Source organism: Doryrhamphus excisus, chromosome 11 (assembly GCF_030265055.1).
Source record: "Doryrhamphus excisus isolate RoL2022-K1 chromosome 11, RoL_Dexc_1.0, whole genome shotgun sequence".
NCBI classification, from domain to species: domain Eukaryota; kingdom Metazoa; phylum Chordata; class Actinopteri; order Syngnathiformes; family Syngnathidae; genus Doryrhamphus; species Doryrhamphus excisus.
The window spans coordinates 13,741,220-13,759,532 of record NC_080476.1 but is presented as its reverse complement, the minus strand read 5'-3'; the positions used below and the strand labels follow the sequence as shown (position 1 = coordinate 13,759,532).

The window sequence follows — 18,313 nt, the reverse complement described above, 5'->3', positions numbered from 1 at the left end:
AGTTGAAATTTCACTGCTTTTCAAAAATATGTTAATTAATAAACCATTCTGTTTGGTAGTTGAATACGTCCTATTAGAAGTCAAAGCTAATGTTGCGTCTTTTTTGCCTGAATTAAGCATTTTCTGTATTAATGTACTAAAATACAATTTAGACCAGGGGTCTCAAACTCAATTTACTTGGGGGCCACTGGAGCTAGGGTCTGGGTGAGACTGGGCTGCATCAGGTTTCCCCCCCCAAAAAAAAACCCCAAAATGCATTTGTTAAAAACAAAAAAATTAAAAAACTTTGCTTTGGTTCCAATTTTCTACAATAAAAGCTCTGATAAAACATTTCATTGTTCTCAAATATCTTACTTTTTATTTTTCTACACCAAATAAGATGAAAAATAAATAAACAAATCAAGAATAAATAAAATCAATCAATCCGTAATAAATAAATAAATATAATAATAATAATAATAATAATAAAAGGGCAAATAATAAAAACTTAAGAAACCACATATAGTTGGTGGGTAGACAAATGATTTTTTTCAGATTAAAATGAACAAAGCATTATTAGAGCCCTGTAGACATGACAAAACACGACTATAGTCACATTTATACTCTTTTTATTTACAACATATTGCGCAACTGCAGGGTCTTGAGACACATGCTAACTCGCAAACTAGAGAGCTAGCGACCTAAACGGTAGCCTCCAAGTTATTTCCTTTAAACTTAAATAGCCAAAAACTTACCACTTCCACACGGATAGGGAGGATAACTATTAACAGTTATTTAACCTTTAACATGAACATTAATCAAACGCAATAATTTTTTCTGGGTACATGATACCATACAGCATCCATATCAAACTTGTGCGGGGGGCCTCAAACTAGTGTCCTGCGGGCCACAATTGGCCCACGGGCCGCGAGTTTGAGACCCCTGATTTAGACGATATTGACGTGTATTCTACACTGACCACTAGGTGTCAGTAATGTTACTGTAATATTCAGAGAGACGCACAAGTACCAGATTTTCCAGGCTTTTATTGCACGTTTTAATAATCCCACAACAGGCACAATAAACCAGAATAAAAACACTTTAATAGCATCCTACACACGTATTTATGTCTTAAATGGCTTATACACACTTATTACTTGTACTATATTGAATAATATGAGTGTCAAGGTGACTATGGGGATGTTAGTTCAGGTCGACAGCGCTCTAACAATATTATAAAAATGCATTTAGGTGGTTGTTAACAAGTCGTGTATGCTCTAAATCCAGAAATATTCCATTGATAAATAATCTGACTGTGTTAAATTTGTAATTGTTTTATTTGTTACGTCTCGTTTAATTGGTGCGTCTCTTGTATTTGATTACATTAGATTCCTAGAGATCTACATAAGATAGAAATATGTATCAAATACATGCAACTGCATACTCAAACCCAGGTCTTCCTGATCTGAACTGTGTGGCCAACATGTTAACCATTCAACCACTGTGCAGCTGAGTACGGGAATAAATAAGGAAATGAACTAAATGTCTCCTTTCTTCTTCAGACGAGGCGTTCAGGTGCATTACGTAACGCTACCTGTTAAGCGCTAATGTTGTTCAATATTTACACTAAATTTCCAGTATAAATGTTACAGGAATTAAACAGCGGTCTAAGTCAATCCCACCTCAGTCGCTCCATAAGGCGCTAATGCAATTCAACAGTCCAAGCAATGATTTTTAATTTTCCCTTCACCCGCTCCGACTGTAGACGACTGCAGTACATTGCTAGCAAATCCTGCGAGAAGTGCTTTTACCGCTACTTGACATGTGGAGTAGCGTGTAGGCCGCGCATGCTGTATCTAATGACCTGAGCCCTCTGCATAACAATACGTTATGTAGATATGCGGGCGAGAGATGTCATAAATATAAATGTGCAATTTCAATGCAGCGATACCACGCCGATGACAACTGGAGTACTCGGGATCGTCAGTAGCCATTACTCAAAGCTTTATGGCCCGCACGGCATCAGACACAGTCAGGTTGTAGTATTGATTTCCTCACAAATCCTAGCGATCTGATGGAGCCCGGCCGGGGCTCATGCAGATTACAGTATTCTCTGGGGTGTAAATAGAACAGTATGGTAATTAACCGCAAGGATGCCAACCCTGCCGGGAATTGATATTGTTATTTATAACTCAAAATATTCGCCGTTAAAGAACATCTTTATTATCAAGTGTGAGAAAGGACTCGAGGGAAAATAGACAATAAGGAATTCATTCATTCATTTTCTACCGCTTTTTCCTCACGAGGGTTACGGGGGGTGCTGGAGCCTATCCCAGCTGTCTTTGGGCGACCCTGGACTGGTGGCCAGCCAATCACAGGGCACATATAGACAAACAACCATTCACACTCACATTCATACCTATGGACAATTTGGAGTCGAAAAAAAAGGTTTAGTAATCAGCAAAATAACATAGCTAAGTTTCAGGAAAATATCAGTTCCTGACTAAAAAAGTTAGAAAAATACATTACATTTCAAGCATTAGAGCCCTCTAGATTTGAAATAACACCCCAATAGTCACTTTACCAACGACCATTCACACTCACATTCATACCTTTGGACAATTTGGAGTGGCTAATTAACCTAGCATGTTTTTGGAATGTGGGAGGAAACCGGAGTACCCGGAGAAAACCCACTCATGCACGGGGAGAACATGCAAACTCCACACAGAGATGGCCGAGGATGGAATTGAACCCTGGTCTCCTGGCTGTGAGGTCTGCATGTTAACCACTAGACCACCGTGCAGCCCACCGAGGTAATGGCATGAATGTACACACATACACCAGGGGCCTCGTCCTGGAAAAATATGTGGAATTGTCACTAAAAGTATAAAAATATTCAGAGTACCCACGTAGTCACGCAATTAGATTCCAGAGCTGGTACGCAACTCCGCCTCAAGTTAAGCCCTTTCCCTCCACGACGCCCCCCCGCCTCGCCACAGAAGCTCAATGCAAAGTGACTCATGAATGCGGTGTCCATATTTAAAGAGCCATGATTGCATTGTTACCATGGCCGCTGTCATCCTCCATCCTCATTCACAGCTGGTGGGAAGACAAAGAGGACAAAGAGGACAAAGAAGCGGACTTGGAGGTGGAACTATTGGAAAAAGTACATCTGGGTGACACGGTGGTGGCATAACAAATACAACAAAGACAGCCGATGTCATCATAGCTGGGAATGGAGCCTTGCAAAACCAGTGGCTCTCAACTGGTTTGGCTGCGGGACAAACCATCACCTCAGCGGGAGGTGGTGACCCATACTGCTGGAGTTATTGTCGTATATCCTAATAAGGGACTGTTTTCTTCTCCAGCAGATATCTGCGACTGTGTGTCGGAGGGACGGCTACCCATAGAAAACGCACACAACTATATATAGCATCCACCACGAAGTCCGTGTATGCACATCGACACCCGGGGCTAAACTGTTCGAGTCACATCAACTCCCGAAGCTAGCGGCTACCGCGGCACGTTCAGGTACCCGACCAGCGTAGTACTTCCGAGTCCGCACACATGTCAGCCTAATTAAACCAGAACAGAACAGGGTATAACAAGGAGTGGCCAACATGCTAACCATTCAACCACCGTGCAGCTGAGTACAGGAATAAATAAGGAAATGAACTAAATGTCTCCTTTCTTCTTCACACAAGGCGTTCAGGTGCATTGCGTAACACTCCCTGTTAAGCGCCAATGTTGTTTTATTCACGTCCACCCAACACTCGGCACACCCCACTGTGGGTGGGAATGCTTCTATTGGATATTCATTCATTCCTTTCACTGGTATGCTGGAGCCTATCCTAGCTGATGAAGAATGAATTTTTGTCCCTGGAGGGATTTAGTGGTCTTTTTTGGTCAAAGAGGAGATGAGTGGGGATGAAGTGATGCAAAGGGAAATTGGGATTAATACGACAGATTGAAGCGGGATTCTCTGATTATGTGTCGCAATCAAACGACATCTCAACTTCCGCTAAATCAGGGGTCTCAAACACGCGGCCCGCGGGCCAAATGTGGCCCGCAGGACACTAGTTTGAGGCCCCCACCTTGATATGAAAGTTTAATGTCAGTGCGGCCCACGCAAGTTTGATATGGATGCTGTATGGTATCATGTACCCAGAAAAAAGTATTACGTTTGATTCATGTTCATGTTAAAGGTTAAATAACTGTTAATAGTTATCCTCCCTATCCGTGTGGAAGTGGTAAGTTTTTGGCTATTTAAGTTGAAAGGAAATAACTTGAAGGCTGCCGTTTAGGTCGCTAGCTCTCTAGTTTGCGAGTTAGCATGTGTCTCAAGACCCTGCAGTTGCGCAATATGTTGTAAATAAAAAGAGTATAAATGTGACTATAGTCGTGTTTTGTCATGTCTACAGGGCTCTAATAATGCTTTGTTCATTTTAATATGAAAAAAATCATTTGTCTACCCACCAACTATATGTGGTTTCTTAAGTTTTTATTATTTGCCGTTTTATTATTATTATTATATTTATTTATTACTGATTGATTTTCTTTATTCTTGATTTGTTTATTTATTTTTCATCTTATTTTGTGCAGAAAAATAAAAAGTAAGATATTTGAGAACAGTGGAATGTTTTATCAGAGCTTTTATTGTAGAAAATCGGAACCAAAGCACTGAAAAAGTTTGTATATTTTTCTGTTTTTAATAAATGCGTTTTTTGTTTGTTTTTTTTTGAAAACCTGATGCGGCCCAGCCTCGCCCAGACCCTAGCTCCAGTGGCCCCCAGGTAAATTGAGTTTGAGACCCCTGCTCTAAATTGTACTTTTACTGACGCTTGACGGTCAGGTCAGCCCGCCTCCGTCACATTCGAGTCCGTGGTTGTTTATGACTCAAACGCATGGCGTGGATGAGCGGCCGTGCGTAAACCAAGCTGCGGACATTGACCCATATGTGGACAATGTGGAAGGCTACGCTCTGTGCACGCGGGGAGCAAAGCATCCTGGGATGTGGGGTAATGTGCTTAGCAGACAGACAGTCGCCTCGGGGAGAATGCAGGACACGCGACGACCCCCCCCCCCCTCCCAATCTAATACTGGAACCCAAGACTGGATCAATTTACAAATGAGAAAAAAAAAGGCAAGGATGGAGAGAGAATGACACAAAGAAGCTTTGAGTGAGCACTTCGGAGCTTCCATCTCTCCATTAAGACCCCCGTAGAGAGATAGCAAGGGGCAACGGAGGGACTGGGATTTTGGATGACTGGAGGGGCGGCAGATGTAGCAGCAGATCCACTTTACTGACAGCAGGGAAAAGATAATAGCGAGCCTGCAGCTTATCTTACATAGCATGTTTATGTATCTTGTTGTAGATGGAGAGATTGGACACGAGGAAAGGAGGACAGAAAACATGACAGTCATGGTGGTGACGGAAATAAATCAAGGGATCTGAGATGGAAAACATCAAAAGCCAGTGAAGCGTTGGCCTGTGTGTTTCTCTTTGCGCGTGTGTTATTTTGGATAATAGCCTAGCTGTTGTGCAATGGTGGACTGTATTCGGAGGGTAGAAAATGGCCTTAAATAAGCCTGAGCTCACATCCTCCACATAAACATCATCAAAGTCTTCATTTTCTGCTCATTATATTCAAATATCCTGACTCGGCTTCAGTCCGTGGTGGTGCGGACGGACATGAGCCGACGGGCAAAGCTCTCAGTTTAACGGCCGATCCACGTTCTTACGTTCTTAACCTTGGTCAACCTCTGCTCATGAGCTGGGGGGGGGGGGGGGTGACTGAAAGGACAAGATTGAGGGTACAAGTGGCCGATATCAGTTTTCGCCGTTGGGTGGCCGTGAGATAAGGTGAGAAGCACTGCCCTTAATTATTAATAGATTATTATTATTTATTCTAAATTTATTTATTTAAATTTAAATTTTTTATTTATTTATAATTTATTCTAAATTATTTAAATTATTAATAGATTATTATTCTTTATTCTAAATTCATTTATTTAAATTTGTATTTTTTTATTAATGTATAATTTATTCTAAATTATAAAAATTATTAATAGATTATTATAATTATTTATTCAAAATTTATTTATTTACATTTTTATTGTTTTATTTTTTATAATTCATTCTAAATTATTTAAATTATTAACAGATTATTATTATTTATTCTTAATTTATTAACATTTTTATTTTTTTATTGTTTTATAATTTATTCTAAATTATTTAAATTGTTAATAGATTATTATTATTTATTCTAAATTTATTTAATCACATTTTTATTTATTTATTTATCTATTTATTTATTTATTATTTATTTATTTATTTATTTATAATGTATTCTAACTTATTTAAATTATTAATAGATTATTATTATTATTTATTCTAAATGTATTTATTTAAATTTTTCATGCATTCATTCATTTTCTACCGCTTTTTCCTCACGAGGGTCGCGGGGGTTGCTGGAGCCTATCCCAGCTGTCTTTGGGCGAGAGGCGGGGTTATTTAAATTGTTATTCTTTATTTATAATTTATTCTAAATTATTAATAGATTATTATTCATTCAAAATTTATTTATTCACTGTTTTTTTATTGATTTATAATGTATTCTAAATTATTTAAATTATTAATAGATTATTATTATTATTTATTCAACATTTATTTATTTATTTCTTTTAAATGTATTTATAATTTATTCTAAATTATTTAAATTATTTGTAGAAATGACTGTTTACGCTGTACTATCTATCTATCTATCTATTGCTCTATTTCTATATCTATTGCTCCCTCTTCCCCACAACGGACCTCCTCTTGATCTCACGTTCCATGGTGCTTAAACTCCTCTACTTGGGGCGGCATCTCACATCCGACCCGGAGACGGCGCTCCACCCTTTTCTGAGAATCACGGCATGATTCTCATCCCAGACGCGTCACACTTTTCCATTGCCGTTAAGATGAACGGTGATGTAATAGGATGCTGGAGAATATGTCAATTTGCATAAAGCACGCGTCATGCTGCATTTAACAGGGATTAGTTAAATACATTTAAACTGTATAGTCAGCCTTATGATAATCATCAGCCATTATTAAAATGTTAATATGAAATATAAATGGAACTACTGCACCAGAAATGTACAATTTACACCACACGGGCTCAGATAATGCTTTCAATGCTGGGAGCAAAGATGACGGAAAGAGAAATATAGAGTGGGGTTTCGTGTTTGGGGAGGGGCGGCGGGGCGACGGTGGTGGGGGGCTGCTTCCCGGTGGGCTTGCAGCTTGCAGAGAACCCTTAAGTGACTTGGTATTCAGCTCAAGAACACTTTGGGCCTGAAACCTGATGCAAGGTTTTCCCCCCCAAAAAAACGCATTTATTAAAAACAGAAAAATGAATAAACTTTGCTTTGGTTTCAATTTTCTACAAGAAAAGCTCTGATAAAACATTCCACTGTTCTCAAATATCTTAATTTTTTATTTTTCTGCACAAAATAAGATGACAAATAAACAAATCAAGAATAAAGAAAATCAATCAATCAGTAATAAATAAATATAATAATAATAATAAAAGGGCAAATAATACAAACTTAAGAAACCACATATAGTTGGTGGGTAGACAAATGATTTTTTTCAGATTAAAATGAACAAAGCATTATTAGAGCCCTGTAGACATGACAAAACATGACTATAGTCACATTTATACTCTTTTTATTTACAACATATTGCGCAACTGCAGGGTCTTGAGACACATTCTAACTCGCAAACTAGAGAGCTAGCGACCTAAACGGTTTCAAGTTATTTCCTTTAAACTGAAATAGCCAAAAACTTACCACTTCCACACGGATAGGGAGGATAACTATTAACAGTTATTTAACCTTTAACATGAACATGAATCAAACGTAATAATTTTTTCTGGGTACATGATACCATACAGCATCCATATCAAACTTGCGCGGGCCGCACTAACATTAAACTTTCATATCAAGGCGGGGGCCTCAAACTAGTGTCCTGCGGGCCACATTTGGCCCGCGGGCCGCGTGTTTGAGACCCCTGCTCCAGAGGGAAGAATGGGCATCAATATATGCAAAGTGGAACCTGGGTACTTACATATGTGCTTTGCCTTGTGTCTGTAAGTAATGTGCAACTCCAATATAATGTGTGGCTGATGCCGTTATGTCCCGTTCTGGGCTATTACTTGGTTACATCTGTTTCCTGTCTGGCGCTTAATGCGTCTTTACGACACGAGGGCTGTCCAAGCCGCTCCGCCAGTTTTATTGTAGGTGATCTGCGGTTGCCACAGCGATGACATTTCCCGGTGAAAATGACTCCGTATTGATGCTTGAAATATGAATAGCATATTAGCGTTAGCAACTCCAGTGTATGCTTGTGCTTGGCAGACAAACTGGCAAATAAACGTTACATCTGTCACTCTTGTCGGTGATCTATTCCGCTCGTCTTTCATCATTTGGTGTCTAACATTTAATGCGGCTGTTTGGAAATTGTTTACTCTGCAGACAGAAATAACTTCTTCCATTTTGAGAAAATGCTTGATTACGCTGCTACGGCGAATCTATCTTCTGCTGTCAAGCCAAGGCTGCGGTTGTCACGCTTCAGCTGGGATTCTTTTTTTTTTTTTTCAATTATTATTTGGAGGAAAAGGAGGGCATGCGGATGCTACTTTTAATTAGGCTACAAGCTGCATTGTTAAAAGCTAAACTATATAAATATACTAACAACAGCATGGTAGTGCTAAATGTTCATATAGGTGTCTACCCATGAAAACAAATACAAATGCAAACATTAGCATGCTCACGCCTAGCATAATAGTGTCAAACTATGAAAATGGCTAGAAACGCTACTCTGCTAACATTAGCATGCTAACAGCAGCATGGTAGTGCTAAATGTTGATATAGGTGTCTGCCCATGAAACCAAATAAAAATGCAAACATTAGCATGCTAACACCTAGCATAATAGTGTCAAACTTTGATAATGGCTAGAAACGCTACTCTGCTAACATTAGCATGCTAACAGCAGCATGGTAGTGCTAAATGTTGATATAGGTGTCTGCCCATGAAAACAAATACAAATGCAAACATTAGCATGTTAACGCCTAGTATAATAGTGTCGCACTTTGATAATGGCTAGAAACGCTACTCTGCTAACATTAGCATGCTAACACCAGCATGTTCATATAGGTGTCTACCCATGAAAATTGATAAAAATGCAAACATTAGCATGCTAATGTTAGCAGAGTACCGTTTCTAGCCATTATCAAAGTTTGACACTATTATGCTAGGTGTTAGCATGCTAATGTTTGCATTTTTATCAATTTTCATGGGTAGACACCTATATGAACATGCTGCTGTTAGCATGCTAATGTTAGCAGAGTAGCGTTTCTACCCATTATCAAAGTTCGACACTATTACACTAGGCGTTAGCATGCTAATGTTTGCATTTGTATTTGTTTTCATGGGCAGACACCTATATCAACATTTAGCACTACTATGCTGCTGTTAGCATGCTAACACCTAGCATAATAGTGTCAAACTTTGATAATGGCTAGAAACGCTACTCTGCTAACATTAGCATGCTAACAGCAGCATGATAGTGCTAAATGTTGATATAGGTGTCTGCCCATGAAAACAAATACAAATGCAAACATTAGCATGCTAACGCCTAGTATAATAGTGTCGCACTTTGATAATGGCTAGAAACGCTACTCTGTTAATATTAGCATGCTAACACCAGCATGTTCATATAGGTGTCTACCCATGACATTTGATAAAAATGCAAACATTAGCATGCTAACACCTAGCACAATAGTGTCCAACTATGAAAATGGCTAGAAATGCTACTCTGTTAATATTAGCATGCTAACACCAGCATATCTTTGCAGGAAAAGTGCTATACAAATAAAGTTGATTTCATTTGATTTGATTTTGTTCAAGTCAAGGACTCCGAGTCGTGGTCAGGTCTGGAACCAGGACAAATCAGGGTGAAAAAAACGGTGCCTTCCGAGTTCCCGTTTTAGACTCAAATGCTGTTGAAAGTTTAAGTCCGGTGTAGTGGTAGGTTACCGGGACATAATTCACCCCGGAACGATCGATAGGGGAGGGGTTGCCACCCGGAGGGGTGGTCGCAAGGGACGGGGGTTTTCCGCTTCCTGTTGTGGTTGAGAGACGGGGCTTTCATTTCTTACGTAGCAAAGAGTGCAAGTTAATGTTTACAAGAAAAATAAAGTTTTCTCCCAAATTCGACACTCCGCCTCAGACTCCAGTTCTTCAGCGCTTCACTGGTGACCCCGACGCCCACCCTATGACGGACCATAAAGGGTCCTGGAGCACGGCGACAAGTATTTTGTTTTGGACATGGGTGGCCGACGGGAGACTGTCTCGGTGGACCGGCTGAAGGTTGCGCTGGTGGACGACACCCAACCCCTGACACTGGCGGAGCCCCCTCGCCGGGGTAGGCCCCCGCTCCCCGGCAAGGCGTGCCGACCCCCGCGTGGACAATTTTGTCCCCTTGACTATTGACTATGGGTGAATTCTGGGGGGGCTTGTGTAGTGGTAGGTTACCGGGACATAATTCACCCCCCGGAACGATCGATAGGGGAGGGGTTGCCACCCAGAGGGGTGGGCGCAAGGGACGGGGGTTTTCCGCTTCCTGTTGTGGTTGAGAGACGGGGCTTTCATGTCTTTCAGAAAATAAAGTTTTCTCCCAAATTCGACACTCCGCCTCAGACTCCAGTTCTTCGGCGCTTCACCGGAATCTTTGTATCCCAGCTGGTGGGAGTGATGACGCATCGGATAAGACGCAACCTCTCTCTCCGCTTCTTACATAAATTCACAAAGCACTCACAGAAGCGCCGCCGCGTCCTCTTGTACTTCAATCTGTTTGTCACTTGTATTTCATTTGGGAAATATCACAAAATGTTTTTTTGGTTCATTTCCCGGCATAATTTCTTCATTTCTTTGGAGTCCACAAAGAGATCTTGTGTCTTTACGTCAAGCGTGTGTAAACGCAACATTGACTTGATCCCATTTTAAACAGTCTGTATATCTTCCGAGCGGAATTCTTAAGGAGAACAAATGGCGTCTCTGGAGAGGCCGAAACAATAAATGCTGGCAAATCGCAGCCGGTTCCAATCCCCTTCTGTCTAATCAAATGTGATCCAAATGGAAGCGACAGCAGTAATGTGACATGGAAAATTAATGGCGTGGTCATTAAATCAATAAAACTAATGCAAGTACATTTGCAGAAAGCTATTTTTTTTTTTCTGCGTGGCGGGTTCAATGTTGTTGTTGTTTCCAGATAACCGCTGTATGCACGCGGCTTATGTTAATGCTGGGATAAATATTATCTTCACACAATGCTGGAGATGATTGCGCACGCTGTGATTGAGACAGCGGTGGATTCGTAAACACATAAGTGCGCTCGTCACAGCGTGGGGGCTTCCCTGGCGTCGGCATTATGCACTTTAACCCCGTTATCTTGGTTAATTGGATTCAAAACTGTACCAGTTTGGTAGAATTGGAATAAATAATGAACCCAATGAAAATATTGGACCGGTATCGGAAAATGTACTGGAGGTAAGACTCATGGAGGGAGGAAAAATAACCATATCAGAGCTCGACAATAACGATGTACCGATGGCCCGGGGCGAGTTAAAACAAAATTCGGGCTGATTTTGCACAAGCTGCAAAATTTAGCGCTGGGGTTTCAAACTTGCGGCCCGCGGGCCAAATGCGGCCCGCGAGATGCTAGTTTGAGGCCCCCACCTTGATACCAAAGTTTAATATTGAAATGACAGCTTAAAGCTGTGTGCACACCGGACACAATTAAACATGATTTTGCCCCGCTCATACTGTTACCCTACCCTGTTTTGCTTTGGATTAGCAATGAAGCTAAAGGCTTATGACGCTGGGTACAAATAAATGCAGGAAATGATTTGGAATAAAAACAGAAAATACACGTCAAGATAAAGCATCTCATCAAACATGTTGTTAGAGCAGAGGTCTCAAACACGCGGCTCAAATGTGGCCCGCAGGACACTAGTTTGAGGCCCCCCACCTTGATAGGAAAGTTTAATGTTAGTTTGATATGGATGCTGTATGGTATCATGTACCCAGAAAAAATTATTACATTTGATTCATGTTCATGTTAAAGGTGAAATAACTGTTAATAGTTATCCTCCCTATCCGTGTGGAAGTGGTAAGTTTTTGGCTATTTAAGTTTAAAGGAAATAACTTGAAGGCTACCGTTTAGGTGGCTAGCTCTCTAGTTTGCGAGTTAGCATGTGTCTCAAGACCCTGCAGTTGCGCAATATGTTGTAAATAAAAAGAGTATAAATGTGACTATAGTCGTGTTTTGTCATGTCTACAGGGCTCTAATAATGCTTTGTTCATTTTAATCTGAAAAAATAATTTGTCTACCCACCAACTATATGTGGTTTCTTAAGTTTTTATTATTTGCCATTTTATTATTATTATTATTATTATTATATTTATTTATTTATTTATTACTGATTGATTGATTTTCTTTATTCTTGATTTGTTTATTTGTCATCTTATTTCGTGTAGAAAAATAAAAATTAAGAAATCCAGTGCTTGAGTGGCCATTCAATAGGAGTGATATCCAAAATACGCAGAATTGAGTCATGTTCACCGAGACTATCATGCTCAGTTGACAGGGTTTCTTTGTAGCAGCAAAATCCGTGGAGATGACCTCTGTACGAGAGGCGAGGGGAACAATGAAACCTCCTACCAGCCCCCGAGGGAGCAGGTGAGCAGCTGATCCAATCTGATATGGAGTCCAAGCCGGGCCAGGAGGGCTCTAGGCCTGCCATTACGCAATAGAACGGTCAACCTATTTTACGACAGCAATGTACGGCTGGACACTCCCGGGAAGGTTCAACACTATTCAGTATTTTTCGTCATTTGTAAATAATGGCTCTCACTGTGGTTGGCTGGAGTCCCAAAATTTTAGAAATGACTAATAATCTTTTCCGGACTGATAGATCTCAATTAAATTATGTTTTAACGGTTTACTTTCTCACATAGGGACATGTAGGTTTGGATTTTTTTCCTCCTTTCATAATAAAACGTTTTATTGAAAAACCGCATTGTGTGTTCAGTTGTGTTATCATGGACTAATATTTAAAACATTTTGATGATCTGAAAGATTTAAGTGTGACAAACATGTAAAGAAAATAAATCAGTAATAATATTTTTGTTTTGAAGAAGAGGAAAAATCCACAAATGATAATTACAAACACAGTTTGGGAACTATTTGGGAAATATATACTGCCATCATCGACCACCCTGGACTGGTGGCCAGCCAATCACAGGGCACATATAGACAAACAACCATTCACACTCACATTCATAATTTGGAGTCGCCAATGAAGCTAGCATGTTTTTGGAATGAGGGCGGAAAAACTCATGCATGCAAACTCCACACAGAGATGTGGGTGGAATCGAACTCAGGTCTCTAAGCTGTGTGGCCTGTGCGCTAACCACTCCTCCACCATGCAGCCGTACACATAATTTGACATATAATATATAATATAATTGATTCATAGGTGATATGTCGTTATTTTTGGGCTGCACGGCGGTCTAGTGGTTAGCGCGCAGACCTCACAGCTAGGAGACCAGGGTTCAATTCCACCCTCCGCCGTCTCTGTGTGGAGTTTGCATGTTCTCCCCGTGCATGCGTGGGTTTTCTCCGGGTACTCCGGTTTCCTCCCACATTCCAAAAACATGCTAGGTTAATTAGCGACTCCAAATTGTCCATAGGTATGAATGTGAGTGTGAATGGTTGTTTGTCTATATGTGCCCTGTGATTGGCTGGCCACCAGTCCAGGTTGGAAAATGAATGAATGAATGTTGTTATTTTGCATGTATGATGTGACATGATGTGACCACATTGACATGAAACTGACATCTGTCACATTGCTATGATTATACATAGCATTGTACATTATTGTATAATGATTATATAATGTGTATATGATAATATCTCAAGAGGGTGTAATGTTGACATTTGATAATGCAGAAGTAGACATCATTTGAAATTTTCAATAATTCCTATTAATGAGGAGATAAAAAGTCATCCCACCTTTTTGCCAGTGCCATCGGCCCCGCTCTCCCCCCCCCGACGCAGTTCTTTAAAGCGTGCCAGCTGTATCTTCTCCAGCTCCCGTCGACGCGTCGTCCATAAAGCGTGCGTTGCCACTATCAGCCGCAGAAGCTCTCCGGAGACTTTTTATTTTGCGTTTTTTGCTGTCAATGAGACGCCGGCGCCGTTGTCACACGGGCTCTCTGCGGAGAAAGTGATGGCAGATGAAATCACAGCTGACCGTCAACGGAAATCAAGTGTCAAGATGTCACATTGTGGGATGAAACTGGAACGCCATCACTGATCTCTCGGCAGGATGCCGCCTGTCGATTTCACTGTGTCGTTTTGAGACGACGACTTTTTTTGGGTGGGGGCGGGATTACGTGATTGATTCTTAAACTTTCATTACAGTCACTTGAAATAAATCCAACATGCAATCAAAAACACTCATAATTCCGATTGAGTTTGTGTGCGTCTTAACACCAATTACAGAAATAAACTGTCAACCACTTTAAAATTCATTTGATTTTGCGGCAAATGTACGCCGTTTTCATCTCTGCTCAGTTGATGAAAGCCTCTTCATTAAATCCCTCAAAGGAAGTTCAAACAGGCACTTCCAAGACGTACGTTGCGGCAGAAGTAGCGTATATCAAAGTCTTTCATCAACGTGGCCTCGCTCAAAGACTTCGCCTTTGGCCTCAAAAGACGCTTTTGTACAAATCATGCGTCCGTCTCGGTTTCTCAGCACCTTTACAAACTAATGACAGAGAGAGAAATACCACATTCAGCATTTACAAAAATAATAATTCACATTTTTGATTGACAGCGTATTCATTTACAACAGTGCTTCTCAAATAGTGGAGCGGGGTCCCCGTTTTAATAACTACAAGCTAAAATCTCCGAGCTCGACATAATTCAGTATCCTAATTAAGCAACAGTACTGTCTAAAACAGCAGTTGCACATTACTTACAGACACACCTTGTGCCTAAATGCATCACAAGCTCAACTCAATGAATGATTGGCTTGCATCAAATCTCATTGAATGGTACATGGTGTACTGCCATATGTGGAGGCCATGTGGTGCCTTTAAACCAGGGGTCTCAAACATGCGGCCCAGTTTAGGCCCCCGCCTTGATATGAAAGTTTAATGTTAGTGCGGCACGCGCAAGTTCGATATGGATGCTGTATGGTATCATGTACCCAGAAAAAAATATTACGTTTGATTCATGTTCATGTTAAAGGTTAAATAACTGTTAATAGTTATCCTCCCTATCCGTGTGGAAGTGGTAAGTTTTTGGCTATTTAAGTTGAAAGGAAATAACCTGAAGGCTAGCGTTTAGGTCGCTAGCTCTCTAGTTTGCGAGTTAGCATGTGTCTCAAGACCCTGCAGTTGCGCAATATGTTGTAAATAAAAAGAGTATAAATGTGACTATAGTCGTGTTTTGTCATGTCTACAGGGCTCTAATAATGCTTTGTTCATTTTAATCTGAAAAAAATCATTTGTCTACCCACCAACTATATGTGGTTTCTTAAGTTTTTATTATTTGCCATTTTATTATTATTATATTTATTTATTACTGATTGATTGATTTTCTTTATTCTTGATTTGTTTATTTATTTTTCATCTTATTTTGTGTAGAAAAATAAAAATTAAGATACTTGAGAACAGTGGAATGTTTTATCAGAGCTTTTCTTGTAGAAAATCGGAACCAAAGCAAAGTTTATTAATTTTTCTGTTTTTAATAAATGCGTTTTTTTTTGGGGGGGGGGGACCTGATGCGGCCCAGTCTCACCTAGACCCTAGCTCCAGTGGCCCCCAGGTAAATTGAGTTTGAGACCCCTGCTTTGAACATTTATACCCGGCCTCCAATAAACATTAGGAGCGCCATACACTGACGACGTTGACATGACAGAGTAATGATGTGAAATAATAATGAATTATTTGTACTTTATGTGTATCTATCAGTACAAGTGCCCCGTATGACACCCAGATGGTTGCACCCGAATTGACCTTTTGATTCGCCGCTCTGACTCAGAGTCCTGGTCGCCCATTTCCAATTTTCTAGCTGAAATCTCCAATTGGATTTCTGCCAAACGCCTCCCGATTGACCTTGACACTAACCCGCTGTTCTCCTCCCAGAAATCCTACCATTAACAAGGGCCGTCAATCACACGCAGGTAACCACGGCTGCGACCGCAGATGTGCTGTGTGGAAAACGTGCTGACTCAGACCGACTTTTGTCTGCCATCTGGACTCCTGCAGATCCGATCTCGCTGATAAACAACAGGATTGATGCTATTAGACATGCTAAAAAGCAACTTGCTCTCCGGCCGTCACTGCAGCGGACGCCTGCTGTATGAAGGACACCTCCTGCATACAGCATACATACATACATACTAATACTAATGGACTTGGATAGTCCACATTTGCTTTATCATCTTTATCATCATTATCATCTGCTTATGTGGGGAGATAGTAGGGGTTTTATACGGTATCATGTAGAGGGGATTCTATCTGTCCATCCGTCCATCCATCCAACCCACCCACCTATCCATCCATCTGTCCATCTATCCACCCACCCAATCCATCCATCCATCCATACGTCCATCTGTCCATCCATCCATACATCCATCCACCCAACCCAATCACCCATCCATCCGTCCGTCCGTCCGTCCACCCATCTATGCATCCATCCACCCACCTGCCTATCCATCAGTCCATCCTTCCATCCGTCCATCCAAACCTATCCATCCATCCATCCACCCACCCAATCCATCCATCTGTCTATCCGTCCACCCACCCATCCATACGTCCATCTATCCATCCGTCCATCCACCCACCCAACCCATCCACCCGTCTGTCCACCCATCCATGCATCCATCCACCCACCTGCCCATCCATCCATCCTTTCATTTGTCCATCCAACCCACCCACCCATCCACCCACCCACCCGTACGTCCAACCATCCGTCCATCCATCCACCCAAAAACCCATCCACCCATCCGTCCGTCCGTCTGTCCACCCATCCATCCATCCATCCAACCCACTCACCCATCCATCCAACCACCCGTCCGTCCATCCATCCGTCCAACCATCCATCCATCCATCCATCTATCCGTCTATCCAACCATCCAACCATCCATCCATCCATCCACCCACCCACCCACCCATCCATCCATTTTCTATTCCACTTATCCTCACTTATCCTCGTGGGGCTATGCTGGAGCCTATCCCAGCTGTCTTTAGGCCAAGAGGCGGGGTACACCCTGGACTGGTGGCCAGCCAATCACAGGGTACATATAGACAAACAACCATTCACACTCACATTCATACCTATGGACAATTTGGAGTGGCTAATTAACCTAGCATGTTTTTGGAATGTGGGAGGAAACCGGAGTACCCGGGGAAAACCCACGCATGCACGGGGCCTACATGCTAACCACTGGGGGGGCTAGGTGGCCCTAATAATGCTAAAAAACATATTTAGAAGGTTATAAACAAATGTTTTCATTTATAAATGATTAATCCTACTTTACCAGTGCGGGTTGTATCCCCGCCTGAAGTCAGCTGGGATAGACTCCAGCCCCCCCATCCCCCTGACCCTAATGAGGCATAAAAAAAGGATGGATGGAATCCTATGTAGTGTAAATTCACGTACCACGGTCAGGTCAGGAGCCAATGACTGAAACGTTGTATAAATGGAATTGGGTCGTACTTTGCCATTTTTGTGTCCATCCTGTTATTTACCGTTTTACTGTTTTATAATCGTATGAGGGGAACGCTCCAAAAACGGCGAGATCCCAGGCGTCTTGGTGAGGAGGAATAGTAATTACTTGAAAAATCTCTGAGGATCCTTCCCTCCAGCATGTTTCAAAATGCTGCCAAAAGAGCGGCGAGTGAGTAAAGACAGCGTGAGGCGTGTCCTCCAGGCTACAAAACATGGAAGCGTGTTTCAGCCGGGATAGGCGTACGTGTGTGTGTCTAAGTACGTGTTCCTGCCGTGATGCCGCTCTGTTTGCCCAACAAGCTTGGGGACGTTGTTGGCGCTGGAAGCGGCGAAGCGGCGAAGCGGCGAAGCATTGTTGTTGTGTTGTGTCTTCCGCTCTTTTCATAACCCCGATTAGCAGATTCATCCGCTACGTTGGCTGCTCGTGGCGATAGGTGCCCAACATCGAGAATGACGTCGCCCTCCCAGGCACGTAATTTAGG

At 41.5% G+C, this 18,313-nt stretch overlaps 1 protein-coding gene across 5 annotated transcripts in view; it reads right to left on the bottom strand.

Moving 5' to 3' along the window:
- Nucleotides 1-18,313, bottom strand: part of flrt1a (fibronectin leucine rich transmembrane protein 1a) — an 82,133-nt gene that overhangs the window by 9,946 nt on the left and 53,874 nt on the right. For 3 of the 5 annotated variants that reach the window (XM_058086309.1, XM_058086308.1, XM_058086310.1), the window contains one exon: nt 14,103-14,305. The exons of the other annotated variants lie outside the window; for them this stretch is intronic. The gene's annotated coding sequence lies outside the window, so the exon portion shown is untranslated. The remainder of the gene's footprint in view (nt 1-14,102; nt 14,306-18,313) is intronic. 5 annotated transcript variants of the gene reach the window in all.